At 37.6% G+C, this 17189-nt stretch overlaps 1 protein-coding gene across 12 annotated transcripts in view; it reads left to right on the top strand.

Moving 5' to 3' along the window:
- The window catches only part of ADD3 (adducin 3), a 174901-nt gene that overhangs the window by 84553 nt on the left and 73159 nt on the right, over positions 1–17189 (top strand). For 10 of the 12 annotated variants that reach the window (XM_067537212.1, XM_067537209.1, XM_067537216.1 and 7 more), the window contains one exon: positions 5347–5391. The exons of the other annotated variants lie outside the window; for them this stretch is intronic. The gene's annotated coding sequence lies outside the window, so the exon portion shown is untranslated. The remainder of the gene's footprint in view (positions 1–5346; positions 5392–17189) is intronic. 12 annotated transcript variants of the gene reach the window in all.

The following is a 17189-nucleotide window of genomic DNA, read 5'->3' as shown; positions in this document are numbered from 1 at the left end:
CTAGCGCCTTATAGGAGCTACAGGTACACTAAGATGTATGCTTGTCACAATGGACAACTCCGTTAACAGCAGGACTTTCTGTTATCCCCTTGGCCGGACAAAGATGCCTGTGCTAGGGCCCTCTTCTTATACCCTGATACAAAAAAGTTTCACATTGCATCTCTGACATCAGTTATTGTTCCATATCTAGCCTCCAAATCAAGCACAACATCTTCATCCATCATCCTGTCTCTTCTATCTTAAGGTCAGGGTGTCTCTGTACTGTCTCTCATGATTGTGTTTGTGCAACACTGTATCGTGGGGAGAGCCTGTACTGCCTCCTTGCACTGTATTTCTATTCAGGGAGCACTTGTACTGTCTGTCAGAATTGTTTCTGCAGTTAGCATGCTTTGGGGAAGTTAGGAATATCATTGCTTTCAACAATATTGTGTTCCTGTTAACTGCTCCTTAGGAATGCCAATGCATTTAACAATGCTGTTTCTGCCAAGTTCCTGTATCAGTCAGTGAACTCATAAGGAGATAAGCAGTTGCTGTTTCCTACAGCCTGACTTTGGTTCAGGCCTCATATCTTGCACTAGGCCTAATGTTTCAAGGTCTTTCTCTTACTTCTACACTTAGCATAGTTCTCTCCTCTTACTCAGTTTCTATCACCTGTCCCCTCTTGTCTTGCAGGTGTGGTGGAGCAAATACTTCACACTTGCAGTCCTGTGTTAAACTTTAGCACAAAGATGCACTGCAAATCTGTAACAACAAACACATGTTAAAATACAAATAATATATTATCTTTTTCCCCCAGTCGGTCCCTTTCTGAATCCTGATGATGCTCCTGTTTGACCCCTATTTATATTCTCTCACTTTCTGCCCATATCAGACCCAACAGTGACTGTCATCTTTCTAGAGGATGACAGCTGGTTGAAACTTTCTTTATTATCTCACTGCCACTTATTAATTAGCTTCTAAAAAGAGGTCTATTGAACTGTGCAAGGCACTCCCTACACTCTGGTGGGGTCTGATTTCACTTTCCTCTACATTATTTTCATCCCTTGTGTCCTAGCATGAGCATGAGAAATCAGAAGGTTAAACCAGTGTCACATCTCCTACCCCAACAAAGAACAACCATTAAGCTGTCAGCCAGCCCTCAAAAACAATACTATATGTGTGGTGGTTTTCATGCCCAGAAGGTAGTGTAGTGTTCGCTAAGAGTTCTGTATCCTATTCTATCATACATTCTGTATGTTGAAGGACTGGGAGTAGAGGGCTGTAGGGTTGTGGTCATTTGTTTCCAATGAAGAAATCTCTGCTTGGTGAAGTTGTTTGCATTTTTGTGGTCAGTGATATAAGGAAATACCATGTTTGTAAAAATTTCCAACTGTTTTCTCAAAGGTTCTTCTCAGTTGCACAATCCTTTGATGTTTTTCTTTGTTTAAAAAAAAAAAAAAACGAAGAAATTAGTTTTTAGCTCATTAATTTGAATCTCAGAATTCTGTAATATCTGTTGGCTTTATCTTTTTGTTTTTGTAACCCAGTGTCAGGAATCAAACCAGAGGCACTTTCTCTCATTATACTGATCAGCCATTAAATACCAGTGGCTGTAAGATTTTTTTTTTTCCACCCTAGAATGTTTCTCTTTGGGAGATCACCTGATTTTCTTGTGCCCCTGAATATTCAGCATTATAATGACTCCTCATAGTTGCTAGATGGAACTCTAGAAAACTGGTCAGTGTTGCTTTGCCTAGTATTTATGGGAGAGATCACTAGAATAACAAACTCTGTTGCACATATGACTCATCAGGAGGAACAGGCTCTTTGATCCAAAAATCTTTTCTTGCCAGAGAGAGAAGTACTTCATTAAAAATTTAATTTACAGACTTATTTTCATTTCCACGCAATGCTAATGTCCAGTGCTGAATTCTTAAATCCAGCCCTATTAAAATTGTCTGTGTGAATTTCAAATGAGTCTCTGAAATTTCTTGCCCAACTTTGATGTGGATGGTGTCTTTCACAAATCAGCTCACATTTAGATGTGCATCCACGTTTAGGTTTTGAATTGTCAGCTGATGATCCAGTGAACTTGGAGAAAATATCACAATTCTGCCAGAAGTCAGTGGCTTTCTTAAGAGAAAATGAAAATATTTAAAGCCATTGGTTTAAAGTTAGGCCTTGTCTTGCAATTTTTTCAGACCTTAATTCATTTTTGTCTCTTTCCTGCACCCTCTCCAGTTTTTTAAAATCCTTTTTAAATTGTGGACACCAGAACTAGAGATACAGTATTGCAGTATCTGTCTCACTAATGCCATATACAGAGATAAAATTACCTTCCTATTCCTACTCACTAGTCCCTTGTTTATGTACTCAAGACTTTTGCCACAGCATCACGCTGGGAGCTCATATTCATTTGCTTCTCTGCTGTGATCCGTAAAATTCTTAGTTCCTAGATGTGTAATTTTTCATTTGACTGTATTAAAACACATTTTGTTGAAATGGACCCCACTTACCAAGTAAACCAGATTGTTGGGTGACCGTCCTGTCTTCATAATTATTTACAACTATGCCAATCTTTGTTTCACCTGCAAATTTTGCCAGCAGTGATTTTTGTTTCCTTCCAGATCATTGATTAAAATGTTGAATAATATTGAGCCTAGTACCGATCTCTGTGGAACCCCAATAGAAACGCCCTTATTGGCTGATGCCTATGGTTCCCTATTAACAACTACTTTGTGAGATCTGTCAGTTAGCCAGTTCTTACTGCATTTAACATGTGCTTTATGATATTGTATAATACTAATTTTTAAATCAGAATGTTATGTGGTCCTGTATCAAATGCCTTACCCAAGTCTTAAGTCTGCAACATTTACTCGGTTACCTTTATCCACCACTTATAATCTTTTCAAAGAATGAATCCAGTTTGTTTGACAAGACCTATTTTCAGTAAAATCATGTTGACTGGCATTAATTATATTCTTTTATCAGTTGAATCCCATATCAGTTTTCCCATTATTTTGCCCATTGATGCCACGCTAACTGGCCTGTAGTTATTCAGATAATCCTGCTTGCCCTTTTATGAATATTGGCACATTAGGACTCTTCCAGTCTTTTGGAATTTCCCTGGTATTCTAAAACATAACATCAACGGGTCAGAGATCACCTCATCAAACTCTTTTAGGACACTTGGGTACAAGTTATCCGGGTCTGACTTTTTAAATGTTTTAAAATTTTTATCCCTAGTAGGTATCTAATATCCTCCGTTACTAATGGACTAGAGTACTTCATTATCCTTGTATGAGATGAGTACATCATCCTGCCTCATTCCAAATACAGAACATAGATATTTATTGAACAGACATAGAAACCACAGTAATCTGTATCAATGGAAACTGCATCTTATATAGCTTTGTCTGTCTGCTCCCAGGATTTGCCATGATGCAGCCACACCAATGGCTGGCCAACAATAGATGAAATCCCCCCACTGTAGATGAGGTCTGAATTTAGGAACAGATGAGTACATTGAAGTAGCACTCTCTTTTGCAATGGGAAGTGGTTAGAGAAGAATGAATTATACTCCTGGGATAGAGAGCTGCCTGACAGTTTTCGTACAATTTCCTATAATATGGTCTGCCCTTTTTAACGTTAAATTTCTCTTACTGTCAGTCTTACAAGTAGAAAAATGGAAACGATGAAATTTTAAAATAACTATGATTAGTATTGCTATGAGATATGCCATCAGTCTGAATATATAAACATATTGCAAAAAACCTTCACATTTATTTATTCAAAATCTTGCATTGGCATTAAATATGCAGGTGATTGGGAGAGAGGAAATCAGTTTTATCCAGCTAAAAAATTAGGGGAAATGTATTTGGCTACACATGGAATAATTGCATTTTATAATTATTTCATCACGTGTTCTTTTTGACATAAATATTGTTATGCTCTTGGAATAACTTGTGTTAATAGTAAGACTTACTTGACTTTGTGTACATATTTTGTTTATATATTTTTAAATGTTTCTTTCCTAGAAGCCCAACTCTTAATACAACTACAATTATTAGAGAACATTGGGCTGATCAAGAAATAGTAATCGTGGTGAAGGGGCTGTCGAATAGCTGAAAGATTGACCCAAGAAATGCGTGTAGCACACCATTATAGAGATTTAAAAAATAATATTCTGGGAGTACCCTAGCCAATTTGTGAAACAGTAACAAGGAAAAACTGGTGATGGCTGGAATAGGTTGTTACAGCCTTATTCATAAAAATCCTGTGATTAATGTGTATATGCCTGAATTGCTTTGTACAAACAGAGCGTAATGGTTTCATAATGAGTAAACTCTTAATTCATAGATTCAAACTAGCAAGAACATTAATATTATGAATCATGTAGATTTAACAAAACAAAACAAAACAAAAACCCAAACATGGGGTTTGCTCTGCCAGTGTTGTGACATTTTTGGTTTGTTTTTGTCTGTATTCCCTCTCCTCCCATTGTAATTTATTATATATGGCATGTTATCAGAATGTGAAGAATGGTTTTGATTTATTGGGAAAATGGTAGAAATACTCTTTGGTTTTTTGCCCCCCTGGGTATTGTATAGAGGAGAAGAGAGAGTTTCAATGTAGAAAATAGTTCATGCTGGCGAGAATAAAGATTTTTTTGCACTTTTCATACATTTTTATTTAGGCATTTCACTTTCACATGAAAAGGTTAAATGGAGGGAAGGGAAACTTAATAGCAGCCCAGCTGCTTTAAAGGACTGGTTGAAGAGAGACAGAAGTTTCTTTATAGTCTTTGAACACTAACACTTATGAAGAGGCCAAACTTCAAGGAAAATGTTGCTCTTCTTTCTCTTGCTCCCCAAATCATGGTCTCCTCACTCAGCTACACCTCAGAGGCAGCGGGCCTGCTTCTGAAATATAACTATTTTGTTGTGCCGAAAGAGACGTATGGATCATACTTAAAATGATGGTGACAATTTTAAGTATCTGATAATTTTATTGAAGTTTGCATTCAGAATTGTATGAATTTGACAAAATGTCTGGATTCAAGTGCTAACAGATTGCTGACTGGATATTTATCAACTTTTTCAAACTTTCAAAGAGTTCCCTTTTCCATGACTGGTGCTGTATAATGTATTGTTCATTCTTCTAAATAATCTACATACATCTTTTCAAATTTTAGTGAGTTTTTATGTAAATATTTTGAAGAAGAGTTCATGAATTATTTTTGTAGTCTTGCTGTTTTTAAATACAAGTTTAGGAGTAAATATAATGTATGCTGAAAAGTAACACAACACATTTTCAGCAATACAAAAACCCTTCCAGGAGACAATAATCTTTTGTTTCACTTTACAGGTTAAATACCTTAACAGAGCAAGGAGAATTGTGAAAAACACCCAGGTAATTAAATGTTTTAAATTCTATAGCAGTGTGTCCTTGGAGGCAGTTTAATACAATGATGATCTTGACAGTATTGGCTAAAAGTTATGGAGATATATTTTAAACACCTGCAAAATTGCTACTTAGCAGTTTTAATAATGTGGAATGTTTTATGTTTTTGCCTCTCGAACACTCATTCTCTTTTTATATGATAAAATACTATGGTAGGAAGCAATCTTGTGTTGTCTGAGGATAGACTAGATGATCTAAACATACCATATAATACTTGTATGGAACCTTTTATATTTTAGGATCTCGCAGTGCTTTATAAACAATACTTAAACTTCACACCACCACACTTAAATAGGAAAGTATTATCCCATTTTTATAGATGGGTTATGAGAGTCACAGAGCTTAAGTGCCAAAAAATACTTAGCAGGTGTTTTGACCAAGGTGTGTCACTTTGCTAAACTGAAATAATTACTGTAGTTTACATTGCTTCACATTGTATTCATTTATCCATTGTATTCATCTTACATTATTTTCCAAGAGAGTCTTCAGGAGTCTTCCTGAGCAGATGCCTGTGCTTTAAATACAAGGTGGCTGTTATGTTATCATTCATACCTTTCTCTTCTCACAGCCTGATAATTTACTGCCTCTTGGAAAGTTGTCCTTGGGATACATCTAGGGAGATGGTATGTCATGGGTTTTCATCTTCAGGCTGATAGGCAGCAAATGCTCTAGCAGTGTAATGGATCGTGACACTTCCCTTCCTTTCCATAAAACTTTGCTTCCAATTAAGGTATTTCTGATTTTAGATACCCTAGATGAAATAAGCCAAAACACTTCATTATCTGTCATATCCTGATGCCTAATGTGCTGGTAAACCAGCTACAATAGACGCTCATTAGTAGCAATGTATCGGTGCCCTTTTGCTATGTTGCTCCTAAGCGGCTGTTGCTGTTATGGGGAGTGTCAACAATTCACATTAGGGAAAGTGTTCCCAGGGGAAATGTTGCTCATAAGCTGTGCTTGCTCTTACAAGGTGTTGCTGCAAACAAAAGTCTGCTGTACTTTAGAATATATCTTGCTATAAGGCCTGAATACAGCCATACTCTTGGCCCCCCTACTCTTTCCTGCTTTGTTACTCAGCCACCTGGACCGTGAACTTTTGGTGTACCAAGTGTCTTTGTGCTCCTCAAAATTCCCTCTTCTCCCCAAACTCTCTGCTTTTAGTTACCATTCTTTTGCTAATCTGAGTCTTAGTGCTCTGGTGCCTGACTTTATTCATCTTCTTAAACCAAAAGAAACGCATGCAACAAAACAATATTTTAATTTGCTGTAATTTGTCCTCCCCATCCCGAGTTCTTTCTTGCCTTCACTTACTATGTTATCTTTAATTTAGAACGTAAGCACTTCTGGACAGCTTATCATATGCTTCTGTGCATACAAAGCAAATCTTGTGCAAATAACTTAATTGTCCTTTCCAAACTTTGCCTCACAGAGGAGTACCATGTCAGTCTATGAAGAGATTGTAAAACTCATAATTTGAATTATTAAAAAGTGTTCTTGGATGGCTATGGGTACTTTTTAATGATATCAAATAGTGATGAAAGCTCTTTTTAAAAAAAAAAACAAAAAAACTCCGTACACCTCCCTTCACTAAGAATACCTGAAATCGTGACTTAGTAATAACAAGAGGCATGATTTTTGAGAACTTCATGCTATATGTAATAGTTTTGATTAAGTATCTATCTTTCAGCCATACAGATTGTTGATGCAAATCCCACAACAACAGCATCACGTATTTATGTAAAAGAACCGTGTTTACATACAAGTAATTTTGTCTAGCATGAGTAATTGGTTTCCATGTGATTTACTTTGGTGACCAGCCTTCAACTGTAGTAGATCTGGTATATCTGAAGTGAGATGGATATTCAGATTAGTTATGTTTTAGGATGTATGTTTCTTGGCTGCTAAAGTGACATCAAACCAAAGTTTTTTTTTATATGTGGGGTGTGGGTGGCTGAGAAACTCCAATCCCCCACTATTTCTCTTTATTATTCAGTAATCTTGAGGTTAGTCTCTATGATTAACAAGCTTCTATACTATTGCTAAATGGGATTTGACATCTGCCTAATTTCCCTGTTCTCCTGATTTCCAGCTCTTAGATTTCAGTTGTTGCTATACTGTAGAGAGTAACAGCATTACTACTTTGTTCCTCTTTTGTGATTTTGTTTTCCCTCATCAGAAGGTGTTTCTCTCTCTGGAATAGTTTCTACAATATATAGGAAATCAACAAGAAAAGGCAGAAATTCTTTTGGAGCTGATAGGTATGGAAAGTGCCCAGACTCCTGATCTCTTGGTGGGTGTCTTCGCCGAGACTAGAGGTTATGCAAAGCCTCCCTTGTAAGTCTCTTGCGTAGACTTGGAGAAGTCAGAGGAGAAACTCTTCCCCAGAGGTGGGGAAAGAGTCAGACCCACCATCAATAACATACCTTCCCACTTCTGGAAGCAATAAAAGTATATCCCATTGACTCTGTTTTGAAGTCATTCCTACTGTCTTCTCCATCTTTCGTAATAAATTAAGGCCTTCAGATGCCAGAGGTTGTCTGAAATGCAAGTGCTTTTCCTTACACCTTAAGGGCTTCTGATTCCCAGCACTCACTCCCTCAGTTCATTGTGGAAATTATCTCTTGCCCAGATTCCTGGTAAAATAAGCTGGCTGGAGGTCATACAAAGGAATTATTACATCATTGAAAAGAAAGAAACAAGTGAGCCCCAACCTCTTCATCTGAATTTTCCATGGCTGGCGGAAAGGTATTGCTCCAGAAACTTTTTGCCCCAGGAGTCCTTCCTTAACTGTGCAAAATCCTGATTCTTTTCCTGACACTTCTTCCTCCCCTGCCAGTCCCTCAAAAAGATTTCAAAACTGATTTCCCATATCACAGAGGAAGACCAGGCATGGCCTTTCCTACTCACCCTGCAATTGAAACATTGATAAGTAACCTGTGGCTGGCTCCAAACTCCAAGCTTTTCCCTTTTCCAGCCATTTAAAAAAAACATTGTCCAGCAGAAAAGTCTGAAAGAATAACACCTACATCTTTTCCTTTCTCCTTCATGATTGATAAATACTTTTTTGCATAATATAGCTGAAGAACCATTATTCTTTTCTATCTGCTGCAGAGATGTTATCCATAGTCAAGGCAAAGAATTCACTGTGACTTTCTCCCTGGTATGTAGTCAGAAAATGTGTCAGTTTCTCTTTTCTATAGAGTAGAGGCTGTTTCTTCAACAAAACTATATTGTAGAATGACTCTGCTTTTTTATGCCTGTGAGACTTCATACTTTATATTGCTTAAAATTACTGATAAATTGGAAATATAAAGAATATGTGGTTATTGTATCTTTGGGGCTGTAAATGAAAAGCAGGATAAGAATATTTTCTAACCTTTTAAGGGGAAAGACTAATAGCAACCTTATGGGAAAAGAGGTTACCATTACAGTATAAGGAAAGCTGAATTATACATATTTGACATTCAAGAGCTCTGTCGAACTTGCCTGAAACTTACATGAGATGGGCTTCCAACTTATTAATGTAGGGAATCTGTGTTCAGTACAGTGTCAAATAAAATGAGAACTGTTCTGCAGGTATTGTAATGGAACAGGAAGAGATGAATCTACTTTTTAAAACAAAATAGATGGGCAAACATTAGTACTCCCAAAGAGAATACTATCTACAACTCCACAGCTAGTAGGTTCATACGAGGAGTTTAAACTTGACATTAGTGAAGTTAGGGTAGGGAATACTTGTTGCTTTGGAGAGCCAGAGGTAGACACAAAGCAGGTCATATGATACTAATGGGGAACTTCTAGTGTGCTGTGGTGCTAAAAGATAGATAAGGTCTCTCATTTATTTTGGTAAACTAGGTTAGGGAGTCTAAGAACTACATGAGAATTTGTGCCATCTCATTTTGATTTTTTTTTTCTAATATTTATTTTCTGTAAATCTACTGGCTCATAGACTTTTCAGGGTATTCATTCAATGCCTCACAGGAAGTAAATGACATTTCAACATCTGAGGAGATGTAACAAAAGGAAGTCTGGAATCTAAACTCACTAAGGCTCTCTGAAGGCATGGACCGGAGGATCCTGGAACATAAAATGCAGTTGATGCCTAGTCTTCAGTGAGCATAATGCCTGAAGAAAGCCTAACATCCTCTAATAAGAGCAGAGTTCACCTGGGAGGCAAAACTGACAATGCATCCCCCCGTCCCCCACCCCCCCAAAAAAAAAAAGCCAGAGGATTTCTCCAGTTCATTCAATAAACCCAATCCAGAATATGTCCTCTAATTTCAAAGGTGGTGGGAGGGCAGATAGTCAACCTTTTGTTCTGGCCTGTTTGGAACAGTAGACAAACTGCAAAGCAGGGTGATAACATGGAAGATCACTTGGGCCTGTGTTGTCCAGTTTTACTATCTAATTTCAGAACAAATTGGCAAGAATTGGGACTAAACAGAGTATTGTCTGTAGTTTCTCAACCCTATTCAACAGAATTCATTAAAGATTCCATACCCCACAAACTGCAATTCATCTTTCCTACATACATACTTCCCTGATTTTTTTCCACAGTCCATAGAAAGGAGAATTCAATAGCCTTAAACTACCTTTGAAGCAGTGTCAGTAGTTCTTTTTCCAAAAGTCTCCTGAGACTACTCTAGTTTATTATCCCAGTTAGGTCACAGTAATTACTTTTATTAGATCACAAACTTTCAGAGTGGTGATTCTCATAATGTACCTGGTATATAATCAAGCATGCTGTTGGAGCTTAATAAATGATGCTTCCAATTATCTATTTAAAATCGCTACGTGGAGGTCTTGTAAAGAAAAGATCAAAATGGAGTTGGTGAGAACAATTGCTTAAGTATTTTCACAGTTCATCAATGCCAGATAGTTCATCTAGGCTGAATATTTTATCTACTAATAGATTGGTGTACTCATGAGTTTGAGGTTTTTGGTTTTTAGTATTTTTCACCACCCCTGAAGATCATAACACAAAAGCAGTTGTGGTGGCATTGTCATTAAGATAGTGGGCATGTCCTACTTCCAAAGATGGTTGTCATAGCCCTAGTAGAGATCCCCCTTCTGGACACACACCAGGCTGCTCTGTTGGGATCCCAACACACTGGACCCTGTGCTTTACATCTTTGCAGAGTCCAGGCACAGCCTCTAGTTTAGGGTTTTTATACACACACCCAGGGTGCAGACTTTCTTTCTCATGAGAGCTGACACTCCATGGTCCAACTGCCTAGGCCCTCTTACTAGGGCCTGCTTCCCCAGAATTCCCAGTAATTTGAACACAACCTGTTCCAGAGCGCCAACTTTATGAGCACTTTGATTTTCAGTTGACCTCCTTAGGGATGTGTGATTGTTGAAGCACATAGGAACAGACTTTGCAAAATTTTCAGATACAATTGTTCTTTAATGTAGATAGCACAAGAGAGCTACAGATCTAGATAATGTTGCAGAAATCTCCCATGTTCTTCACAGTAGTTGATTGGGAATTTTTTCCACCAGTAAAACTGGCAGTGTGGGAGACTGTGTAGTGTTAATCTGATAATGAATTGGCCCTTTAAAAGAAAGGAGGAATTGTTTTAATATGTTGATGCTATAAAAGATTCATTCCAGGAACTTAGGTGGTAAGCAGGAAGATGGATTCAGAGAGACAAAAATTGTTTGTACTGCTATCTGTTGGTCAAGAGGATAGAGTATAACTCTTTCATTCTGGATTGTTACTTCTAAAATGCAATTACAGAAAATTCTTTTCTCACGGTAGTTACACCCTGGGTTCATACAGTTTCTTCATTGTACTTTGAAAAGATGGAATTGTTGTTATGCTGTAAGGACAAACTGTATTGGTAGTGAGATCTTCTGTGGAAAGAGAGAGACTAGTATTTTCACTTATTAGTTTCCTGTTCATCTGAAGAAATTATTCTGCAACTTAGCCCATATTTACTAGAATGCTCACAGTTGTATCCTGTGGTATATGTGGAAATTATTTTCTCTCCTCCATCCACCCAGTTTTCTGTGCTGATTGTGCTAATGTGTTGAACTGTACTATTTACTACAACAATCTATGTCAAAGGATTGGAGCTCTGCCCAGATGTAAGGGTAAACAGTCGTTAAACACTGATTTGCAGACACATCTGAAATATAATTTGGGGTGTATATTGTGCAAAAATAAGATTTTCATATACATCATAGACACAAAAGCCAAAAGCAGTATAAGGTTTGGTCCCATTTAATAAGTTAAAAATGAATTTCAACATTTCTCCATTAGGTGCAATAAATAAGAAATGCCCTCACTTTTTTAATACAACAGTGACTAATGTGTAACTGATTTTACTTTTTTAGGCATGTGAAAAATTGGAAAATATATTTTGTACCCTCAATACCGCAATTTTGTGTAGCAATGTGAGGAGGAAGCCTTTAATTAGACAAGAACACATAGAAAAGCTTCAGAAGAGTAGTAGTATTAGTATTTCTCTTTAGTATTTTTACCACCAGTTAAAGGAGCCCCTTTAGGGGTAGGATAGGTCACTTTTTAAAGAACCCACCAGTTCAGGATTCCCAGCCTGATTCCAAACTCCTACTACAAGACAGGGTGGGACTTCTCTAGCACAGATTGAGATGACAATTGTCCTACCTTCATGGAGTGCCAGACAGGCCTAGGTTTGAGAACTCAATATGGTATTCCGTTAATATGGCCAACGCCCGCTTGTTCCTCATTATAGCCAAAACCCTCTGTTCAAAAACAAGATGTATCCCTGGTGAGAAAGCAGGAGGGGAGAAGGAGGAGACTGCTAAGATGAAATGTTCAAAATGTGTTATCCTGGAATCCTCCATTAGCTGTTTCATGTCTGGAATATAATATAGATGATAAATTGTGTCTAGGTTATGTTGTACTAAACTATAAGGATGTTCTGATATTTCCCCCTTACCTTTTGGAGGCACATCTCATGGCTTTAAATTAATCAAACATTGATATTACTCTTCTTTCTAGCATCTGGAGAGTGTTGAAGAGTGTTTCCCCCTCCTCTTTCCAAAAACCCTATCATGGAAGCAGTTTTCTGGCAGTAGATAAACTTCCATATCACGTTCACTGTCAGATTCCTGGTCTATGAGATAAAGCAATTTCATGCTAGGCAAAAGGAGGAGGATAACATTAATGTAAAGTTCCTCATTGCACTTGGGGCCCAGAAAAACTAGGCTGTTGTTTCAAGTTGGAATTATGCAGATGTGAGCTGTGCTTGCTATAGTGGGGAAAAGTTCTGGATTTTCATCGAACAGAAAGTTGTTGATGCTTTTTCAGTTAAATCCTAGCAATTTATTCAAGGTTAGTGTAACAGATTGTGTGTGCTCTTACTGATATAATTGTGAAATCATGAAGAGAAATTCTCAAGAAGAAAATATAGAGGATAACTTAGTTGCAGCAGTTGCTTGTTTATATACTGGATATTAAGTTTCCAACCATTTCTAAATGACAATGCAATTTATGTAGAAAATACTGGTTCAGAGCTCTAGGCTGGAGCACATTATTTTGTTAACACAGCTGATAGCTACAAACCTATTTAGATTGTTTGTTTAATTTTGCCTTTTGGAGAAAATATTAAATTTTAAATGTGTATCATGTTTAGCTAATATCCTAATTCTCTAAGTTTGGAAAATGGACCCACGAATATTATCACACTTTATTTTGATTTAAAAATTGCATAGTTGGTTTTACTGTCTGAGAAGCAATTATGTTATGTTTGATTACTTACAAAACAACAAATCTGTGTCAGCAGAAAAGAAACTGTAGCTTTTAATATGCAACAGCACAGTTCTATGACATTGAGGTGGGGATTGTTTTCTCAACCTATAATCCAGTCTGGTTTATTTATTCTTACAGTTGACAGACTGTGGGGAATGAAAAATAATTGCTTAAAAATGACTTTTTTCCAAAGTATAGTCATAAGCCTTCAAACTTTTTCCACTAAACAGGCAGTTAATCAGCCTGTGTTCCTAAACTGTTGTTTTTTTGTCCACACCCATTGACTTGTATCCACTAGTGATGGTCTCCTTAGTAAATGTTGATACTTAGAAAGGTAGCTTAACCAACATACAGTTTTTTGTGTTTCCTTTTGTCATAACAGGTTTATCAGAAACAGTTATGCAATTTTCATAAAATGAGGATGTGTGTTTACTACTGACCAATAGTTGTATGTGGAGAAAAGTTTGTTTTTAACTTTACTAAAAGTGGAATTAGCTTAAATATTTGTTTTAGTTAAACAACTTGGCATATCAGCCTAAAATGTCATTTTTGTAAGCATTGTTCAGTAGATGGTCACAGCTTATGTCTCACAATTTTTGGTTTTCTGCAGCGTTGGTTTACAAACTCTTTCTCTAGCTTTTGTTTTAGTATTCCAGTGGTGTGTTTATTCACTTTTTGGAGTATATTAATATATCATTCATGTTTGGGGTGATACAGAGGATCTGGTGGTGTTGCAACATATGATCTTCAGACTGACGTAACTGTTTTTTAAAGGAAAAAAGACACTAATCTATTACATATTTTAGAAACACTGAGTAAATGTGAGTATGATCACTTATGCATTGTCTACATTCTGGAATAGCCTCAATTCCTCAATTAGTGGCCAACAGTTGTTACTGCTGCATCAGTGCTGACCCTCGACGTAGAAAAGAACGTGCAGGGGTTTGTACTTATCAGCTCCATTGACGTTGACTCCCGCTGTATTGAAGTAAACTCTGATTAGCTCAGTTGGTGTAAACCTCAGCTTCCCCTTGTTTACACTTCAGTGTTCACAGCAGTGCAGCTACACACATTGCTGACTGTTGAGTGCTTAATCAAGTCTATTCCCACTCTTTCAAGTGATTGTGCACATATATGTTCTACTGCAGGTGTATGTGTGCAGAGTGCATTTGAGCAAGAGACTTCTGGCAGCAATATCGCTAGGTGGTACATGCATCCCTGCGATCCCAGTGCCTTGAGCCAAAGCCATAAAATGGGCATCTCCACCACCTTCCTCTTGCCAGTCATGGTGAGAATCCAAACTTCCCGTAGCTGTTCGCTTCAGTTGACCAGCATTTTCTGAAAAGCTATGTGCATCTAGTTTAGGTAGTTTTTAGTGGTTTTAGATTTGAGGGTTGCGGTGACTAATCACTGGAAATGAACTCCCAGGGTGATGCTGTGGCCAAAAAGACTAATGCAATGCTTAGATGCATAAGCAGGGGAATCTTGAGTAGGAGTAGAAATAAAACCTTATTTTACCTCTGTATTTCTCACTAGTATGACTGCTGCTGGAATACTCGGGCCAATTGTGGTGTCAACAATTAAAAAAGGATGTTTGTTGATAAAGTGGATGGGGTTCAGAGAAGATCCACAAGAAAGATTAAAGGATTAAAAACACAACTTACAAATGATAGACTCAAGGAGCTTGATCTGTTTAGTTTAACAAAAAGAAGATTAAGGGATAAATTGATTACCTACATGGAGAACAAATATTTAATGATAGGCTCTTCAGTCTAGCAGAGAGAAGTCCAGTGGCTAGAAGTTGAAGCTGGACAAATTTACACTGGAAATAAGGGATAAATTTGTAACAGTGAGAATAATAAACTATTGGAAAAACTCAGCAAAGGTCATGGTGAATTCTCCATCATTGACAACTTCTAAATTGAGCTTGGATGTTTTAAAAGATCTGCTCTAACAATTATTTTGGGGAAGTTCTATGGCTCGTGCTATACAGAAGATCAGACTAGATGATGATAACGATCCCGTCTAGCCTTGGAATCTAAGAATTCTACAGCAGTATTCTCATTATCAGACATCTGTTCTCTGACCTGGGCCTGAAAATGAATTTAGACAAAACAAAGTTACAGCTGACGCAGAATATAACACTCATAGGAGCAAACCTTGACACCATAACCACAATGGCTTATTTTCTGTTGGACAGGTTTCAGTTTGTATTCACTCTATCCAAAGGCCTCAAGTCCAACCCAATGATAACAGTGTGTTCCTGTATACGGCTATGGAACCGCATGGCCTTGTGCAGGAACATAATTCCACACGCCAAACTATCTTCACCTTTGCTATCTATAGGCCTTATCTATAGGCCTGACTCCAGTTTGGTCTATTATCTGAGCAGGATCTTCTGGACATGCTGTTTTGTGTATGAGTGCTTGAGTGCTTTAGCCCCTGGACTGGTGGCTGAACCCTCGCAACGTGCAAAGGAGTCCCTTTTCTATCTTCAGAGCCAAACTATGACTCTGGTTACAGATGTATCTGCCAAAGGCTGGGGTGCCTACCTCCGCTGACTGTGTGCAAACTCTGTGGTCACCCCAGGATGTTCCACTGCACATAAATGTGCTTGAACTCCATGCAATTAGTCAGACCTGTGAGCTATTTGTCTCCAATCAAGAACTGGGCTGTGCAAGTCCTTTCAGACAACACCGTTGCCATGTTTTATCTCCACAGATCAACTGTGCAAGATCAACTGTGTGGGGAGGTTATCCACCTGTGGAGCCTATGCCTAAGAAACAATGTTTCTCTGAGAGATTTCTATCTTCCAGGAGTGAGGAACACCACTGCAGATTCCCTCAGCAGGAATTTTATAAATCACCAGGAGAAGTCAATCAGAAAGGACATCCTCCTCCAGATCTTCCATCAGTGGGGCTACCCGGAAATAAACTTGTCCGCTACCAACCTGAACAGCAAATGCAAGACATTTTGCTCTGGGATGGACCACAATCCTAGTTCATTAACAGATGAATTTCTCCTCTCGTGGTCCAATTATCACATATTCCTTGTATCACATCACAATGATGAAATATAGTCTTGCATTTGGGTGTTCGGCTAAAGCTTGCCACAGCAACAACTTGACTTTGAATATGGGATGCTGCTTTTTGAATTGTTCCCTTCGGTGGCTCGCGGGACCTGGAGTCTTAACAGTCTTCAGGGTGCAATGCAAGACACATTTATTTGGTGTAACATTTTAGTATTTCGTTTGGTTGTCCTTTTATTGAATTTAACGTTCTTTCTTTGACTCTGTAAACAAGTGTTTCACTGCTGTGGTGATAAGTGTTTAAAAAATAAATAAAATAGACTGTTTTGAGGTCCCAATTCCATTTGCAGTATGTACAAACATTAAAATTACAAAAATAAATACATTTTAAAGGAATTTAAAAACATAAGTTTCTGTGTTTCTCTTGCACCTATTAATGACTTCACTACATTAGAGCAAGGATTAGCATTCTATATTATGCTGAAGGTGTTAGTGACACTACCAGTTTTTTCAGAGAGAGCATGGATCCCTCCAGGCTTGGCCAAGTAAGAGAAACTGATTTTCAGATACTTTGTTATAAATGTTTTTGTATTTAAGTCTATTTTGTGTGTTCCATTGATCTTGGTTCTTTCACAATTTTTAAAATGTGTATGTACAAAATATTTCACATCACTGGTTTAGCGTTAGATGAAAATAGCAGCTGGCAACACTTTGAGAAAGTTGAGAAACTTTGAGGAAGTTGATACCTATGCAAATTTTGTTGTTCATCACTACCTTTTAACTTGCTGACTCTGTAGGAGCAGAGCTCTATAAGGCTTTACATAAATGAAGGCTATAAATTCATGGTGATGGTTTAAAAATTCTCTGCAATAGAGTTGTGGATTGACACTTAGAACCCAGAGTATGTTTTCCAGTAGCTTTTAATGGTTTAAAATGATGTCCTATGTTGGGATCTCTTTGAATTGATCACTTCTTTTT

This window comes from Emydura macquarii, unplaced genomic scaffold (genome assembly GCF_026122565.2).
Source record: "Emydura macquarii macquarii isolate MOO-44397 ecotype Brisbane River unplaced genomic scaffold, CSIRO-AGI_Emac_v2 contig_3692, whole genome shotgun sequence".
In the NCBI taxonomy this organism is placed as follows: Eukaryota; Metazoa; Chordata; order Testudines; family Chelidae; genus Emydura; species Emydura macquarii.
This window is presented reverse-complemented; position numbering and strand designations above follow the sequence as displayed.